Raw genomic sequence first — 20,162 nt, 5'->3', positions numbered from 1 at the left:
TTGTTTTTAAGTCACTGAGATTTGAGGGTTTTTTTGTTATCAAGCATAAAGTACCCTTATTCTGACTGACACAGTTACTAATTTTGACATTGAATACATGTTGTCATTGGAAATACGGCATTTCATATATTTTCATATTTGAATGTTAAAAATTGGTTAAACTATTCAGCTCAGTATGAGATTAATTGGCTTCTAGTAGAATAAAGGGTTTCATGAGGTGGTATAATGCACTAGTTTAAAAAACTGTCTCTGGAATCAAAAGGATGGGTTTATATCCTTATGACATTAGTTAACCTCTCCAAGCCCCAATTAAGTTATCTAAAAATAGGGATTGTATTTTACTACCCACCTTAAAGTGTTATTGCAAAGATTAAATGAAATAACACTCATAACATGTTTTGCATAGGGCCTGGCATATGTATTTTTATTAAGTGGTAGAAAGTGATGATAGTATTGGTAAGGATATTAATAGTAATATTATGAATAATTTTTCAAAAAACAATCATACTTTAACAGAATCAGAGAATCTTAAAGGGTTTGATGGGATCAGGGAGATGATTTAACCAGCATCTCTTCAAACTTTACACATCTCTGCCAGGGAAGCAGACTCAGTGCAGCAGAAGACAGCCTGGAATATTGCTATAGCCTTCTAAGTAGCCTCCATGCATCCACATGTCCTTTTCACCACTACTTCTCTCCTTCTCTGCCGCTCTTCTGCTCTTCTGTTCATTTGCTCATGGAACCTGGGGTTTGGGGTTTATATGGTACATGATAGGGGACGTGGCAGGCCAAATGGCAACTTTTGGGCAAGAAAACAGGAATGCCTGTTCCCATTTAAGGCCACAGATTTCCAGGCCTTTGCCAGGGAACCACCCTCTTCTACCCAGTATTTCCCTGTCTCCTGTCCATATCAAAGCTACACAACTGAGAATAAATACATATTGTATGATTCCATTCATATGGAATTCAAAAACGGACAAACTGAGCCATGGTGTTAGAAGTCACTAGGCTCACTTGTAAGGAGAAGAGAGTGTAATGATTAGAAAAAAAGGAAGGGAAGCTTTTACCTCTTGACCCAGGTGGTGGTTATGGCTCACTGTCGGATCATTCATTGAGCCATACGGCTATGATTTTTGCATTTTTCTATGTTTACATTACACATCAATATTAATAAGAATAATTAGCATAATTATTAATAAGGATAATTGGTATAATTCTTAGTCTAAAATAGTCAGTTTGCTCCTTCTGATATTTTAACGTTTCTACCTTTTTTATAATTTATATAAGTTTTCTGTAGAATGAGACTATATTTAAGTGGAATAACAGCTCAGCAACACCATGAATAATTATGATGATGGTAGCCTGGTGATTTGAAAAAATTATTGCCTTCCTGGGAAGCCTAATTTACTCACAATAATGGTCCAATCAACAAAAGAGTTTTTATTATTTCCTCCCAATGTTTTTAAAATAGCATTTTACCATCATATCTGTTCAAAAGTCCATTTATCACCCATATCAGTGTTTAATCACAATATTTTTCATTAACTGAAATGTTACAATTAACACACCCTGAAAATGTTGGGAAATAAATCTAGGCAACTAAAGATCCTGTCAACTTGCTCCAGTTCCTTATTTTCTCATGCAGTCAGCCAACACTGGGGGAAATTGAATTGTCATTCACCTCACAGAGCCTTTTTAGCATATCATTGTTTTATTTGACTTCTGAACAGAAAGGTATAACAAAACTTTGAAAAGAAAATGGAAATCAGTACATAAATGAGGTATCTGATAATCTGACACAATAATGAAAATGATACCTAGTAGTTAGTTATTCTTTACAAAAGCCCAGAGAGCCAAATTAAAGCACTAAATTAAATCCAACCTACTCTTTCTGCACCATTAAGTCCCATCATTCCACAGAAAGATTTAGATGGTTTTATTTTGTATTCTAATTTTAAGGCAATTATTCTCTCCTTAAAGTTAGAAAAGGCTGCAAAGTTTTTTTGCTCTTGATTTGCTAATGACTTAGTTACAAAGCATTTAACCTACAGTTGCCTTATAACTCTCTAAAAGGTGTTATATAAAGTTGCTTGGAAGTGAATTTTTTCTGTAATTTTAAACAATAATAACTACTAATGCTATTATTGGGTGGTGAGTTTTACTGTGTGGCACTGTATGGAGTTTACTCATTTTATGTTACAGTTGACCCTTGGACAACATGGGTTTGAGCTGTATGGGTTCACTTACAGATTATGATACAAATTTTTTCCAACCCATTTTTCAGAACGTGGGTTCTGCATGGCCAACTTGAGGATTTTGGTACATGTGGGGAGGAGGAAATGAAACCTAATCCCTGCTCCTACTGAGAGATGACTGTAGTTTATTTAATCCCTGCCACACCCCAGTAGGGTCAGTTCTCTTATTCCCATATTCCAGATGTGGAAACAGAGACACAGAGTTTGGCTCAAAGGTCGCAAGGCTAAAAGGAAGTTTAAGCTGAGATTAAAAACTGTGCAATTTATATACTAGATTAGTGCCCTAAATGTGTGTCTAATATACAGTTCCACATTGGATTGTCAAGGTGTTTTCCACTGTGGTGGTGGTAGTCATTGCTGTTGCTACAATCCCAGCCTAGCCACGTGTTCATCCGGATATGCAGCATGGGAATATGTTAGCATCCCATTTTGTGACCAGCCAAGTCTTGCTGAGATTTAGGAAAGTCATGCTAGAAGTTGAGGGGATAATTTAAAGGTAAGAAATTGTTCTCGTTGATTTGTTCCCCGTTACTTCTCATACAGTGATGTCCACATTAGAAGCTCAGAAATGTCTGTGGATTCTCACCAATAGGATTTCCCTGGTAACCATGGTTTAAATGTGAATTTAATTTGTTCATCTGAGGGGCCCATTTTATTAGAAACATCCATCTCCAATAGACGGCCCCAAACTGACCATGCTGTGGTTCCTTTTCTCACTGCGTGCTTAGAATCTGTCTGTATGCAATGAGTTGGAGTTTCGTTTTGTTTTGTTTTGTTTTTTAGGGTTTTCTTCTTCTTTCTTTTTTTTTTCCTTTTTTTTTTTTTTAATTATACTTCAAGTTCTGGGATACATGTGCAGAACGTGCAGGTTTGTTGCATAGGCATACACATGCCATGGTGGTCTGCTGCACCTATCAATCCATCATCTACATTAGGTATTTCTCCCAATGCTATCCCTCCCCTAGCCCCCTAGGGCCTGGAGGCTGACAGGCCCCCATGTGTGATGTTCCCCTCCCTGTGTCTGTATGTTCTCATTGTTCAACTCCCACTTGTGAGTGAGAACATGCAGTGTTTGGTTTCCTGTTAATTTGCTTTTGTTAATTTGCTGAGAATGATGGTTTCCAGCTTCATCCATGTCCCTGCAAAGGACATGAACTCATCCATTTTTATGGCTGCGTAGTATTCCATGGTGTATATGTGCCACATTTTCTTTAATCTATCATTGATGGACATTTGAGTTGGTTCCAAGTCTTTGCTATTGTAAATAGTGCTGCAATAAACATATGTGTGCATGTGTCTTTATAGTAGAATGATTTATAATCCTTTGGGTATATACCCAGTAATGGGATTGCTGGGTCAAATGGTATTTCTGGTTCTAGATCCTTGAGGAATCGCCACACTGTCCTCCACAATGGTTGAACTAATTAACACAATGAGTTGGAGTTTTTATGAAATCTTGTATCAGCCTTACTCTGTGCTAGAGCTGTTAATTAGAAATACGCATCAAATCTTTTTATTTTTAAAATTACTTTTATATTTTTATAGCACTGTTTGCTATCTGAAATAATATTATTTCTTTGTATATTTAAAGTAATGCCCCCTCTTATCTACAGGGGGTACATTCCAAGACTCCAGTGGATGCCTAAAACGACAGATAGTACCAAACCCTATATATGCTATATTTTTTCTATATATGCATACTTGTGATAAAGTTTAATTTATAAATTGACACAGTAAGATATTAACAAGAGTAACTAATAATAAAATAGAATAATTATAGCAATATACTGTTCATAACTTCACAGAAGATTTATTCTTACCATAGATCTTAGCAACCTCAGTATATGATTTTTTTCTTTCCTTATCAAGTCAGGAACTTTTGCAGTTTTTACTTAAAGGAAACACTTTGAAGCTTCTCTTTGGCATATCTTAATTGTCAGCATCACTATTCTTGCTCTTTGGGGCTATTATTAAGTAAAATAAGAGTTACTTGAACACAAGCACTGTGATACTATCACAGTCGATCTGATAACGGAGACGGCTACTAAGAAACCAATGGGTGTGGATACACCAGAAAAGGGATTCATGTCTGGGACAGGACAGACAGGGACAGCACAAGATTTCACAAACTCAGAACAGTACTAGATTTAAAATTTATGAATTGTTTTATAAAAATTTATAAATGAAATTTATAAATTAATTTATAATTAAATTTATGAATTGTTTTATATGAATTTATAAATGAAATTTATGAATTTATAAATGGAAAATTGCTGGAATTTTCCATTTAATATTGTTGGACCATGGTTGACCTCAGATAGCTAAAACCACAGAAAATAAAACCGAGGACAAGGAGGGACTACTGTATTTACTGTCTGCCTCCACCTCTGGATCATAAACTCCATGGGAGCAGAGACTCAGTGTTTTTGATACCACTCTTGTCAATACCTAGAACACAAGTATAAAGTGGGATAGAGCAGGCATTCAAGTAATTTTCTTAATGTTTTCAAAGATATCACCACGGAGGAAATATAATTTTCCACAACCTGCATGAGCTGTTAGTTGGGATGGACCCTATAATAAAAGAAAGATTAGCAAGAGAAAAACAAGTTTATTAACACTTGCACCACACATCCTGTGGGAGAAACCTCGATGAAAAGTAACTCAAAGCAGTGGCTTAGAACTCTGGCTTACGTAACATCTTTCACAAAGAACAGTACGTTTGTGGATAAACAACAGGACAAATGTAAGCAGTTTTCGGCTTCCAAGGGCCAGAAACTGTGAGAAGGTAAATATATGGGAGGAAACTAATGGAGCGAGGTTTCCTTGCAGATTCCTCTGCGGCCATCTCTGAGCTCCTAAAAGTCTAGAGTTGTCTCCAGTAAAGGAGACTTGATACCCTGTCTTTAGGCAGGTAAGGGGGAAAGTAGAGAGAGTTTTTCCTGTGCTTGCTTCTTCTTAATTGCCTTTGACTTCAAAACAACTTTTAGGTCAAGGAGGCATATTTTGGGGGGACATATTTTGGTTTCCTTCCACATGAAGCCAACCTGTTATGGGAGGGAGGCAGTTACTTCCCCTGCATCTTCAATGATACTATGTTTTTGTGAGATGAGAAGTCTTTATTCTATGCATATCCTTCCGTTGGGTATCAGTTTCTGTTTTAAACTGATACATAATATTTTACATTTATGGAGTACATATGATAGTTTGTTACATGTACAGAATGCGTGATGATGAACACAGGATATTTGGGGTATCCATCTTGAATATTTATCACTTCTATGTATTGGTATCATTTCAAGTCCTCCCTTCTAGCTACTTTGACATATACCTTTTTGCTAAATATAATTACCTTACTCTGCTGTCAAACTTTAGAATTTATACCTTCTATCTAATTGTATGTTTATACCCATTAACAAACCTGTCTTCATCCCCACTCCCACCCACACAGCCTTCCCAGCCTCTGGTATCTATCATTCTACTCTCTACCTCCATGAGATCCACTTTTTAAACTCTCACATATGAGTGAGAACATGAGGTATTTGTCTTTCTGTGCTTGGTTTATTTCACTTAACATAACAACCTCTGGTCCCATCCATGTTGCTGCAAAGACAATAATAGCATTCAGCCATAAAAGTGAACAATAGTATATTGGGTATGTATACCATATTTTCTTTATCCATTCATTCGCTGATGGACACTTAGGTTGATTCCATATCTTTGCTATTGTGAATAGTGCTGCAGTAAACAGGTAAGTGCAGGTATCCCTTTGATATACTGATTTCTTTTCCTTTGGATAAATAACCAGTCGTTGGACTGCTGGATCGAATGGTAGTTCTGTTTTTAGCTTTTTGAGAAATCTCTCATACTGCTTTCCATAGTGGCTGTACTAATTTACATTACTATCAACAGTTTATAAGAGTTCCCTTTTCAGAAAGTTTTTATACTTTTGGTGGGAATATAAATTAGTTCAGAGACTGTGGAAAGCAATTTGGACATTTCTCAAGGAATTTAAAACAGAACTACCATTTGACCCAGCAGTCCCATTACTGGGTTTGTATCCAAAAGAAAACAACCATTCTACCAAAAAGACACATGCACTCTCATGTTCATCACAGCACTATTCACAATAGCAAATACATGGAGTCATCCTAGGTGTCCATGAACAGTAGACTGAATAAAGAAAATTATCTTATTCCTTCTTATGGCTTTTATTTTAGATTCAGAGGATATACACATGCAGATTTGTTACATGGGTATATTGCATGATGCTGAGGTTTGGGGTACGAATGATTCCATTATGCAGATAGTGAGCATAGAACCCAATAGTTTTTTTTAACCCTTGCCTCCCTCCCTTCCTTCTACCTATAGTAGTCCTCAGTTTCTATTGTTGCTATAGTCTTTCATGAAATGTATGGTACATATACATGATGGAATACTGTGCAGCCATAAAAAAAAATGAAATCATGTCCTTTTTAGCAACATGGATGCAGCTGGAGATCATTATCCTAAGCAAATTAACCCAGGAATAGAAAACCACAGTACCATATGTTCTCACTTGTAAGTGGGCATTAAACATTGGATACTCATGGACATAAAAATGGCAACAAGATCACGCTGCTGCTGCACATCAGCCTGGGCAACAGAGTAAAACGCTGTCTAAAGAAAAAAAAAGGCAACAATAGAAACTGGGGACCCCTAGTGGTAGAAGGCAGGGAAGGAGGCAAGGGTTTAAAGAACTATTGGGTACTATGCTCAGTACCTGCATAATGGGATCATTCATACCCCAAACCTCAGCATCACACAATATACCCACATAACAAATCTGCACATGTATCCCTTGAATCTAAAAGAAAAGTTGAAAAAATAAGGAATACCCTTTCTCCACATCCTTGTCATCATGTTTTTTGGGTTTTTTTTTTTTTTTTTTAGTAATAGCCATTCTGACTGGGGTCAGATGATATCTCATTGTGGTTTTGATTTACATTTCCCTGATGATTACTGATGTTCAGTACTTTTTCATGTACCTGTTGGCCATCTGTATGTCTTCTTTTGAAAAATATCCATGTTTTTTGCACATGTTTTAATGGGATTATTTGGTTTCTTCTTGCTGCATTCTTTGTATATTCTGGATATTATTCTGTTGTCAGATGAGTAGTTAGCAAATAGTTTTCTTTTCTTTCATTCAATGGGTTGTCTCTTTCACTCTTGTTTTCTGTTTTTTGTTTCTTGCTTTTTGGCAGAATGGTTTGTTTTCTTTTGGATATATACCCAGTAATGGGACTGCTGGGTCAAATGGTTGGTTGGTTGGTTTTTGTTCTTCTGTTTTGCCGTGCAGAAGCTTTTTTTATTTAATATAGTCCTATTTATCTATTTTTGTTTTTGTTTGTGCTTTTGAGGTCTTGGCCATAACATTTTTGCCTATACCAGTGTCTTGAGGTGTTTTTCCTGTTTTTTTTTCTACCAGTTTTATGTTTTCAGGTCTTAGATTTAAGTCTTTAATGCATCTTGGGTTGATTTTTGTTTATGATGAGAAATAGGCCTCTAGTTTTATTCTTCTGCATATGAATATCCAGTTTTCCCAGCACCACTTATTGAAGGCGGTGTCCTTTCTGGAATGTGTGTTCTTGGCATCTTTGTTGGAAATCAGTTGACTATTAAATATATGGATTTATTTCTGGATTATCTTTTCTGTTCCATTGGTCTGTGTGTCTCTTTTTATACCAATACCATGCTATTTGGTTGCTATAGCCTTGTAATATATTTTGAAGTCAGGTAGTATGATGCCTCACAGCTTTGCTTTTTTTTTTTTTTTTTTTTTTCCTCAAAATTTATTTTGCTATTCAGGTTCTTACGTGGCTGAATACAAACTTTAGGATTTTTTTCTTTTTGTGAAAAATGACATTGGCATTTTGATAGAGATTGCACTGAATCTGTAGATGGCTTTTGGCATTACAGTCATTTTAATAATATTAATTCTTCCAATCCATGACCATGAGCTGTCTTTCCATTCATTTATGTCCTTTTCAATTTCTTTCATCAGTGTTTTGTAGTTTTCCTTATAGAAATTCTTCACGTCCTTAGTTAAATTTATTCCCAGATATTTTTGTAGCTCTTGTAAATGGAATTGCTTTCTTATTTCTTAGCTAGTTCATTATTGGTGTATAGAAATGTTACTAATATTTGTATGTTGACTTTGTATCCTTCAGCTTTACTGAATTTATCAGATCTAAGAGTTTTTGTGGAGTCTTTAGGTAGGTTTTTCTAGAGATAAGATTATATCATCAGCAAACAGGAACAATTTGACTTATACTTTTCCAATTTAGATGGCTTTGTTTTTTCCTTTTGCCTGATTACTCTGGCTAGGACTTCCAATGTTATGTTGAACAGGAGTGGTAAAAGTGGGCATCCTTGTCTTGTTCCAGTTCTTAGGGGAAAGGCTTCCAGCTTTTCCCTATTCAGTATGATGTTAGCTCTGGGTGTGTCATATATGGCCTTTATTATTTTGAAGTATATTATTTCTATGCCTAGTTTGTTGTTTTTATCATGAAGGGATGTTGAATTTTGTCAAATGCTACTTCTGCATCTGTTGAGATGATTAGAAACCTTCATTCTTCATAGATCAGTTCTTCATTCTGTTAATGTGATGTATCACATTTACTGATTTGCATATGTTGATCCTTGCATCCCTAGGATAAATCCCGCTTGATCTTCATGTATTAATTTTTTCAATATACTGTTGGATTCAGTTTGCCAATATTGAGTTGAGAATTTTTGCATCGACATTCATCAGGGATATTTGCCTCTAGTTTTCTTTTCTTTGTTATGTCATTGTCTGATTTTGGTATCAAGGTGATGCTGGCCTCATAGAATGAGTCAGGGAGAATTCTCTCCTCTTCCAATTTTTGGGATAGTTGGAAGAATTCATGTTCTTTGAAAGCGTGGTGGAATTTGGCAGTGAAGCCATCTGGTACTGGACTTTCCTTCATTGGTAGACTTTTTATTACTGATTCAATCTCATAACTTGTTATTGTTCTGTTCAGGTTTCTGTTTCTTCTTGATTTAATCTTGATAGGTTATATGTGTTTAGGAATTTATCCATTTCCTCTAGGTTTTCTACTTTGTTAGTGTTTAATTGTTCATAATATTCTCTAATGTTCTTTTGCATTTCCATGGTAACAATTGTAATATCTTCTGTTTCATTTCTTATTTTGTTTATTTGGGTGTTCTCTCTCTCTCTCTCTCTCTCTCTCTCTTTTTTTGGCTAGTGTAGCAAGTGGTTTATCAATTTTATCTTTTCAAAAAGCCAACTTTTTGTTTTGTTGATCCTTTTTATTTTTTAGCATCTAGTTCATTTAGTTTTTCTCTTTATTATTTCTTTCCTTGTATTAATTTTAGATTTGGTTTGTTCTTGCTTTTCTAGTTCCTTAAAGTGCATCATTAGATTGTTTGTTTAAAATCTACTTTTATTTTATTTGCTACTTTTTTGATGTAGATGTTTATTGCTCTAAACTTCTCTCTTAGCACCACTTTCACTGTATTCCATAGGTTTTGGTACATTGTGTTTTTATTTTGTTTGTTTTAAGAAATGTTTTATTTCCTCTATAATTTTTTCTTTGATCCAGTGGTCATTCAAGAGTATGTTGTTTAATCCCATGTATTTGTACAGTTTCCAGAGTTCCTCTTATTATTGATTTCTAAGTTTACTCTATTGTTGTCTGAGAAGATACTTAATAAGATTTTGATGTTTTTAAATGCATTGACACTCATTTTGTATTCTAACATATATTCTATCCTGGAGAATGTTGTGTGTGCTGATTTGAAGGATATCTATTCTGTAGCTGTTGAATGAAATGTTCTGTAAATTTCCGTTAGGTTCATTTGGTCTAATGTGTCATTCAAATCCAGTGGTTTTTGTTGTTGTTGTTGTTAATTTTCTGTGCAGATGATCTGACTAATGCTGGGAGTGGGGTGTTGAAATTCCCAGCTGTTATTATATTGGAGTCTATCTCTCCCTTTAGATCTAGTAATATTTGCTTTACATATCTAGATGTTCTGATGTTGGCTGCATATATGTTTAGATAGTTATATCTTCTAACTTACTTTTATCATTACATAATTATCTCATTTGTCTCTTTTTAGTGTTTTTTGTTTTGTTTTGTTTTGTTTTGTTTTGAGACGGAGTCTCGCTCTGTTGCCCAGGCTGGAGTGCAGTGGCCGGATCTCAGCTCACTGCAACCTCTGCCTCCCAGGTTTATGCCATTCTCCTGCCTCAGCCTCCCGAGTAGCTGGGACTACAGTCGCCCGCCACCTCGCCCAGCTAGGTTTTTTTTTTTGTATTTTTTTTTTAGTAGAGACGGGGTTTCACCGTGTTAGCCAGCATGGTCTCGATCTCCTGACCTCGTGATCCGCCCATCTCGGCCTCCCAAAGTACTGGGATTACAGGCTTGACCCACGGCGCCTGGCCTCTTTTTAGTGTTTTTAACTTAAAATCTGTTCTGTGTGATATAACCATAGCTAATCCTGCTTACTTTTGGCTTCCATTTGAGTGGAATATCCTTTTTCATCCCTTTATTTTCAGTCTATATGTTTCTTTACAGATGAGATTCTTGTGGGCAGCATATACTTGAATCTTGTTTTTTATTCCTTCAGCCAGTCTATACCTTTTAAATGGAAAGATTAATTCATTCACATTCAAGGTTATTACTGACACATGTGGGCTTATTTCTGTTATTTCATTATTTGATTTCCCATTGTTTTACATATCCTTTATTCCTTTATTTTGCTGTTACTATTTACCATTGTGGCTTGGTGATATTCTGTAATCATAACATTTTATCTTATTTGTTTACCCTACCAGTGTTTTTTATATTTTTGTGTGTTTTCATGACAATAGTAATTGTTCTTTCACTTCCAGGTGTGAGACTTCCTTAAGCATTGCTTGTAGGGCTGGTGTAGTGGTGACAAATTCCCTCAGCTTTTGCTTGTCTGAGAAAGATTTTACTTCTCTCATTTATGGAGGATATTTTGCTGGATATAGTATCCTTGGCTGACAGTTTTTTAAAATCTTTCAACTCTTTGAATATATCATCCCATTCTCTCCTGGTCTGTAAAGTTTCTGCTGAGAAATCCACCGTTAGTCTGATAAGGGTTCCCTTATAAATGACTAGATGCATTTATCTTGCTGGTTTTATAATTCTCTCTTTGTTTTTGATTTTTGACGTTTTTGACTATAATGTGCTGGGGAGAACTTTTTGAATTATATCTGTTTGGGGATCTCTGAACTTGTATCTGAATATCTGAATCTCTTGCTAGAATTTGGAATTTTTCCATTATCATATTGCTAAATAGATTTTTCTAACCCTTTCGTTTTCTCTTCACCTTCTGGGACACCCAAAATTCAAATATTTGGTCACTTTATGGTGTCCTATAAGTCGTGAATGTTTTCCTCCTTTTTTATTCTTTTTTATTTTTGTCAGACTTGGTTATTTCAAAATAGCTATCTTTCAGTTCTGAGATTCTTCTGCTTGATCTAGTGTGTTGCTGAAGCTTTCAAATGTATTTTCTATTTCATTCAGTGGATTTTTTAGTTCCAGAATTTTTGCTCTGATAATATTTGCTTTATATATCTGTGTGCTCTGATATTGGGTGCGCAGATGTTTAGATGGTTATATCCTCTAGCTGAATTGATCCTTTTACCATTACAGTGACCTTGTTTGTCTTCTTTTAGTATTTTGCTTAAAGTCTATTCTATTTGATATAAGCATAGTTACTCCTGCTCACCTTTTGTTTCCATTTGCATGGAATATCCTTATCCTTCCCTTTATTTTTAGTTTATATGTGTTTGGTTCTTTTTTATGATATCTGTCTCTTTGGTAAATTTCTCACTTATATCCTGAATTGTTTTTCTGACATTTTTGTATTGCTTTTCAGAATTCTCTTGTATCTCATTAAGCGTCTTTAGTATCAGTATTTTGAATTCTGTTTCCAGGACTTTATGAATTTCTTTTTGATTGTGATCTGTTGCTGAATTATTATTGTGTTCCTATGGAGTTGTCATATTTCTTTACTTTTTTATGTTTCCTGGATCCTAACATTGATTATCTGCCCATCTGGTGTAACTGTCACTTCTTCCAATTATTTGAATATGTTTTTATTGGGGAGAAATTTTTCCTGAAGATGTATCTTTGGTGTTGGTTGGGTAGGACACTTGGTTTTGATTCTGGGTGCATGCCGTAGTGTAGTCCCTGTATGATATCTTTGGCTATAAACAGTGTCAGTGGTGTCTATTATTTACTCAGTGGCTTAAGGTATGTTTGTTAGTGAAGCCTTAGTGAAGTTTTGCTAGGAACTGGTATGCCAGGTGAGCCAGTCACCAGACCTCAATGGTGGCAGCAGTAGGCTGACCATGCCTGTACTTGGGTCCCAGAGCAGCATACACTGGATCCTGTGTTAGTGGTTCCAGGCAGGCCAATTCTTGGGCCTCTAAGTGGCTTACTTGGGTGCCAGAAATAGAAGCAGGGGATCAGGTGGGTGTGCAGGTTCTCAAGTTCCTGGGCAGTGACTCTGGCATAGGTGATGGTAGTAGCAGTGGTAGAACAACTCTCTGGGACCCAAGTGGTCCACACTGGTGTTGGCAGTAGCTTCAAGGGGTTGAGCAGGAGTCATTCCCCATATCTGCAGGTGGCATGCAGGTGGGTGCCAGCTGTTATGGTAGCAGCAGGTAGAGAAGGCCCCACCTCACACCCCAAGAGGAGTACCCACGTTCCTCTAGTGATGGACTGGGCTGGATAATTCCCGGCCCCCTAGACAGTGTGCTCAGGTACCTGGGAGTGTAAAGCCAGGCTGGGAAGATCTGCCCTCAGGCCCTCCACAGTGATGCATGCAGGCGCTTGACTGTGGTGGACAGGGACTAGGTGATCCTCAGGCCACTGGCTGCACCTTGGTCCTACTACTAAGCAGGCTGGGGTTGCTTTCTCTGGAAGCAGCCATTAGGATGGCAGCTGGGAAACCTGTAGCAGCAGCAGTCCAGGTCATGAGCAGTGGAATTTGTCCTTGGGGCACATGAAAATTCACAACCATACCTCTGCTAGAGGCAGGATATGGGATTACTACCTGTGGCACCTCAGCCCCAGTGGCAGAGTAGGACACAGTTCAGTGAGGGTAACGCTCTCGAAATGGCACCATGCTGCAGCTCCTTAGGACTTAGTGTGGCTAGGATTATAGGAGTCTGTGGCAGGATTATGGACCAGTGGGGGCCTCCCACTTACTTTTTCCCCACATTAGGAAGCCACTCCAGACTCCCAGAACAAGATAATATTTAAGTATGGCCTATAGAAATGTAGAGATTCTAAAGGACCTCTTGAGAAATATTGTAAATTCATACAGTTTTTCTTAGCCTTTGTTTTTCTGTTGGGAAAATATATTCAATAGATATCATTCACTTGTGCACACTTTGACATGAGTGAGGAGCCTGTTAGTTACAAATCACACGTTTATAGGCTCCTGTGGAACCCAAATATCTGAAACAGGTCTCAGTCAATTTAGGAAGTTTATTTTGCCAAAGTTAATGATGCACGCCTGTGACACAGCCTCAGGAGGTCCTGACAACGTGTGCCCAAGGTGTTCGGGGCATAGCTTGGTTGTGTACATTTTAGAGAGACTTGAGACATCAGTCAATACGTGTAAGATGTACATTGGCTGCGTCCAAAAAGGAAAGACAACTCAAAGCAGGGAGGGGGCTTCCAGGTCATAGGTAGGTAAGAGACAAATGATGGCATTCTTTTGAGTCTCTGATGAACCTTTCCAAAGGAAGCAATTAGATATGCATTCATCTCAGTGAACAGAGGAATGACTTTGAGTTCTGTCTGTTCTTTATCCACAAGGAAATTCTTTGTGAGGGAGGTATGTAACTAGTGTTTTTTGTTGTTGTTGTTGTTGTTTGTTTTTAATCTTAGTAGCTCTCTTTCTTAGGAATAGAATGGGAGCCAGGTTTGCCCTAAGCAGTTCCGAGGTTGGCTCTTCCCTTTGGCTTAGTGATTTGGGGTCCCAAGATTTGTTTTCCTTTCACACTCCCACAGTGGATGAGTCCAGAGGTTGATCTGCAGGCAAGATTGAATCCCAGACCTCAAATGGTGAAAGGACTGTCTCTTCATCTCTTTACTGTTCTTTCTGTTGCCTTTTTTCTAACCAGGCCTCTACACAGTTCCTGTTTGCATTGTAACAGAGGAAAAATAATTTTTTCCCTCAATCCTCATAAGTTCTTAGTTGGAATGAACTCTTGTAACATAAAACAGATTCCCAGGAGAAAAACAGTTAATTAGCATGTATATTTTCAAATATGTATGTAATACATACGAGATACCGGGAAAATGAGTAGGTCTCAAAGAAGTGGCTTTGAATTCTAGCTTATATATTATCTTCAACAAGAACAGTAAATTTTTAAAGAAGTGACAAGAAAAAGGAAAAGGGTTTAAGTCTCTAAGGGCAGCAATTTGTAGGAAGGCAAATAAATGGCAGATAAAGGCCAGTGAGTCAAGCTTGTTCATGTCGATTCCTCTGGTGCCATCTTCAGGCCTATAAGGGACTCACGTTGTCTTCTGTGGTTAACCTTTGTCCTCCCTGGTAGAAGAGGGACCAATATACCTTTTATCTTTATTAATCTATCTCCTACTTTTAGGCAAATAGAGGACAGAGAGTTTTCTTGCATCTGTGTCTTCATAACTATCTTTAGCTCAACAATCTCTGTGCTAAAAAGGCATATTTGGGAGTGGCATATTCTGGCCTCCCACAGCATTATGCTCACTACTTATAAAACCAGCAAAATTCCAAGAGTGGACTGTTGCCCAGCTTGGGTCTCATGCTCACCCCCATATTGGGAGTTAAGGGAGGCTTAGCCCCTCAAACCACATGAAATGAGTTGCTCATAGGAAAAAAGTGCTAAGTTCTCAGAAAAGGGAGAGGAAGGCCGGGAGCAGTGGCTCACGTCTGTAATCCCAGTACTTTGGGAGGCCGAGGCAGGCGGATCACCTGAGGTCAGGAGTTCAAGACCAGCCTGACCAACATGGAGAAACCCCATCTCTACTAAAAATGCAAAATTAGCCAGGCATGCTAGCGCATGCCTGTAATCCCAGCTACTCAGGAGACTGAGGCAGGAGAATCACTTGAACCCAGGAGGCGGAGGTTGCGGTGAGGCGAGATCGCACCATTGCACTCCAGCCTGGGCAACAAGAGCAAAACTCCATCTCAGGAAAAAAAGAAAAGGGAGAGGAAAAGTATGTTAGACTGACCAAAATTATAGTTGCCATAATATATAACTAGCAAGTAGGCTTTAACAGTTCATAAGTATTTATTGAGTGACTACTATATACCATGTATACCCTTCTCTTTCTACTTCCCTTCCACTTCCCTTTAAGAAAACATATGTAAATATGAATAGTATTAAGATCAACTTGAATTCTTTCCCATTTATTTTTAGGTGAGTTATATACATATTTTCATAATGAAACTATTTGTGGTAGTTAGTTAGCAAATAAATACTTGCTAACTAGTGTGTTGCAATCACACTAGTGTGAAAGGAAAATATCTTGAGCCCCCAAAATCACTAAGGAAAATTCAAGCTGGAAACTTCTTAGGGCAAACCTGCCTCATTCTATTCAAAGTCATCCCTCTGCTCACTGAGACACATGCATATTCTGATTGTCTACTTTGGAAAAGCTTATCAGAAACTCAAAAGAATGCAACCATTTGTCTCTCACCTACCTGTGACCTGAAAGCCCCCCTCCTTGCTTCAAGTTGTCCTCGCCTTTCTGGACAGAACCAACATACATCTTACTCATATTGATTGATGTCTCATGTCGCCCTAAAATGTATAAAACCAAGCTGTGCCCCGACCACCTTGGGCACACATCGTCAGGACTTCCTGAGGCTGTGTCATGGGCATACATCCTCAACCTTGGCAACATAAACCTTCTAAGTTAACTGAGACCTGTCTCAGATTGTCTGGGTTTACCCTAGTTAGCAAGTATTTATTTGTGCTTTTACCAAATTTTAAGAACAAAAAAGAATGGATCTTTACCCTCAAAAGATTGAGAATTGCTGTTTTAACAGATAAAACTCCAGACAGTGTTTGGCTACACAAAATATAGCCATCACTTTATAGCTAAAACTGTGATTTTTAAGAGTGAGAAACACACCATTAATAAACTAGTCTTGTGTTAGATATTTTGACGTTTAAATTGACTTTATGCAAATAAAATAAGCAGATTGAATTTTCTGATTTGCTCATCAGACACTATATAGATGCACTTCACATTCACATCTTAAAAATCTAATAAGGACATTTCATCTCTTTGTGTCTGGCATGTCTTTTCCTGATGAATTCCATAACCAACTAGGATGACACTAAACTGAGAAATCTCACATCACTTTCTTGTGCTTCTATTTTATTGTGTGATCTTTCCAGTTAGTTGATTTTTTTTTTTTTTTTTTTTGAGACGGAGTCTCGCTCTGTCGCCCAGGCTGGAGTGCAGTGGCCGGATCTCAGCTCACTGCAAGCTCCGCCTCCCGGGTTCACGCCATTCTCCTGCCTCAGCCTCCCGAGTAGCTGGGACTACAGGCGCCCGCCACCTCGCCCGGCTAGTTTTTTGCATTTTTTTAGTAGAGACGGGGTTTCACCGTGTTAGCCAGGATGGTCTCGATCTCCCGACCTCGTGATCCGCCCGTCTCGGCCTCCCAAAGTGCTGGGATTACAGGCTTGAGCCACCACGCCCGGCCTCAGGTAGTTGATTTTTTGTGTGTGCCTTTATGCAAGCATTTTGAAGTTACTACCCATATCTACTACTTAAATAAAATGTATTTTTCCTGCATGGGAATATCAAGGGGAAGAATTAAAATGTTCACACCCACGGTCCTCATCATAAGAAATAAAGTAAAAAACAATGTTCACTTTATCCTGACCTGATTTTGAATATTTAGGGAAAATGCTCAATTTGTAGCTCGAGCTAATGGCACTACAATGTCACACTTTGCTATTTAACATTCAGCTTTGTTAATCAAGAAAACCATAGATTGGCTCTTTGCATGTTGATTAAATTGATTACAGCTTTAGGCCTTGATAACTTTTTTTTCAAGTGTCTGTAATTAATCAGACAATGCTTGATTAGTTTTTTCTGTTTTGAGCAGATAAACTGACTTCCTTGAGAATTTTCACCCCTGAAATGATTCTTCTCCAATGAAAGGTAAAAGATAAGTGAGTCACTGTACAGTTTTCCATGAGGTTTAGACCTTTCTTCCTCCAGCAACTAAAAAAAGAAAAAAATTATTTGAAAGGAAAATTAAAACATAATATTAAACTTTTCCCAAACTCATGTAAATATATTTCCTAAAATGGAAAAAGTCTATGAGTTTCCTCTGAGATTTTAGCTAGGCTGCCTCTCTATTCTAGAACATCTTCCAACTTTGCCATTGTAACCATTCTTTGTCAAGTTATATCACTGAATAGACAGACCTGACATTGCGGATAGCAGCACAGGAACCATTTTTTTAAAATAAATCAGGATCTTGAATGATGTGTTTTTAAAAATTAAATTAAATTAAAAAGTTAGCACCTACTTGTTTTAGTCATATCTATAGCATTAGATAAAGCAACTGTTGTTTATACAAATGAAAACTTGACAATTTCCAGGACCATGAGCAATATTTGCAAAGACCTAAAATGTTTAGCTTTCATTATTGGAGTTTACTTTTTTAAAAATTTATTTATTTTTGAGGCCGGGGGCGGTGGCTCAAGCCTGTAATCCCAGCACTTTGGGACGCCGAGATGGGCGGATCATGAGGTCAGGAGATCGAGAGACGATCCCGGCTAACACGGTGAAACCCCGTCTCTACTAAAAAATACAAAAAAATAGCCGGGCGAGGTGGCGGGCGCCTGTAGTCCCAGCTACTCGGGAGGCTGAGGCAGGAGAATGGCATAAACCCAGGAGGCGGAGCTTGCAGTGAGCTGAGATCCGGCCACTGCACTCCAGCCTGGGTGACAGAGCAAGACTCCGTCTCAAAAAAAAAAAAAAAAAAAAAAAAAAAAATTTATTTATTTTTGAGACCAGGTCTCATTCTGTCACCCAAGCTGGAGTGCAGTGGCACAATTGTAGCTCACTGTAGCCTCGACCCTCCAGGCTCAAGCAGTTCTCCCACTTTAGCCTCCCAAGTAGCCCAAGTAGGGACTACTTTTTTTTCTTTTTTCTTTTCTTTTCCTTTTTTTTTTTTTTTAGTAGAGTTGAGATCTCACTATACTTCCCATGGTCTCGAACTCCAGGGCATAAGTGATCCTCCAGCCTCAGCCTCCCAAAGTGCTGGGATTACAGGCATGAGCCACTGCACGTGGCCAAATTCATGTTTTTAATGGTGAAAGCTGCTAGGATCAATTTAGACCATGCAAGTGAGTATGAGGAAGAAAACCCATTTCACTCTCTCCTTCTTAGTTGGTCAAGGGGCCAATCTAACACCTATGTTTCATAAGCACTTGTCACCTAAAATACTTTATAAAGATATTTTGAAGCTATATTTCAGAAGGGTTTTCTTATAGATCTCATCCAATTAGAAGCTCCTAAAGTGAGAGACTGCTTAAAAAAAAAAGGAGTAAAAAAAATTCAACCAGGGTAGAAAAGCAGAAGGTAAAAAATAAGTCTTACTCCTCCCACACCCAACCCTACGTTTCTACTGTCAGATGTGATTATGGTTAACAATTTCTTGGGCATTCTTCAGAAATTTTCTACGCATATATTAGAAAATGTATTTTTATACATGTATTTTTTCTGTATAAAAAGGTTAAGACTGTATTTTTCTACAACTTTTTAAAATTTTTTGAATTTGTACAGATAGATTGACCACATTCGACTTTGGCTGCTAGATATTATTTCATTGTTTGGATGTACCATAGTTTATTCAGTCAGTTCCCTGGTAATGGACATTTATTTAGGTGGTTTCCAGCTCTTTGTTACTGTAGACAGTGCCGTAATAAACATCTTCATTTGCACATATTTATGAAGCTAGGCAAGTATGTGTTTACAGTTAATTTCTAGCAGTGGAATTACTTGGTCAAAAGATAATTTTGATAGATATTACCAAACTGTTCACCAATTTACACTTCTGGCAGTTTATGCTGTTTGTGTCCCATCTCCTTAATTTTACCCTATTTTATCAAATGTTAGAATTTTTACTAAGCTACTATGTATCAATAGTATATCATTATTTTAATTTGTATTGCTGTAATGATATACAAGCTCAAGCATTTTTGTGTTTTTGGGGGGACATTTATATTTCTTTTCTTTTGACCTATACATTCATATATGTGTCTACTTTTCTGGGACCATGCCTTGTATTTGTTCAGTATCCTTGCATATCCAACACAGTGTTGGGCACAAAGACACTGAATAACTATTTATGAGACACATAAAAAGAATCTAAAATATTCCTTATTAGAGTGTAAGACCCTTGAGGCAAACTGCCATCACTTAAGATCCCCACTCTCACAGAATGACAAAAACAAGATGTCTTCTCTGGAAATTTCTGTACATTGTGAAGGGGAGGAAAGACTTTCTCTGCCTTCTTAGGTTCTGTGGCTGGGGCCCATGAGTGAAACTAACAAAAGAAAAATTAACAGGAGAAAAGCATGCAAATTTTACTTGATGTTAATATTTTAATTTTTCATGTGCGTGGAAGTCTTCATAGAAAAGAAATTAAGACTCAAAGAAGGGCTAGACCCAGAAGACTATATACCATTATAACAATGAGAGATAAATTGTGGAGATGTGACAAGACAACAGGAAAAGGGGTTTGGGCTAGGGGCGGTAAATTGTGGGGATGTGATTAAGAAATGTATGGGGAAAACTAACGGAAGACAGGGGTTGT

The 20,162-nt window shown here is 37.4% G+C and overlaps 1 protein-coding gene across 10 annotated transcripts in view; it reads left to right on the top strand.

The window, feature by feature from the left end:
- The window catches only part of CFAP20DC (CFAP20 domain containing), a 297,123-nt gene that overhangs the window by 251,810 nt on the left and 25,151 nt on the right, over positions 1-20,162 (top strand). Inside the window, exon 16 of one of the 10 annotated variants that reach the window (XR_011620118.1) lies at positions 17,439-17,494. The exons of 8 other annotated variants lie outside the window; for them this stretch is intronic. The gene's annotated coding sequence lies outside the window, so the exon portion shown is untranslated. Of the gene's footprint in view, positions 1-17,438; positions 17,495-20,162 lie in introns of those variants that run through there. One more of the 10 variants, XM_071091987.1, reaches the window with a different exon arrangement.

This window comes from Macaca nemestrina, chromosome 2, assembly GCF_043159975.1.
Source record: "Macaca nemestrina isolate mMacNem1 chromosome 2, mMacNem.hap1, whole genome shotgun sequence".
In the NCBI taxonomy this organism is placed as follows: Eukaryota; Metazoa; Chordata; class Mammalia; order Primates; family Cercopithecidae; genus Macaca; species Macaca nemestrina.
This window is presented reverse-complemented; position numbering and strand designations above follow the sequence as displayed.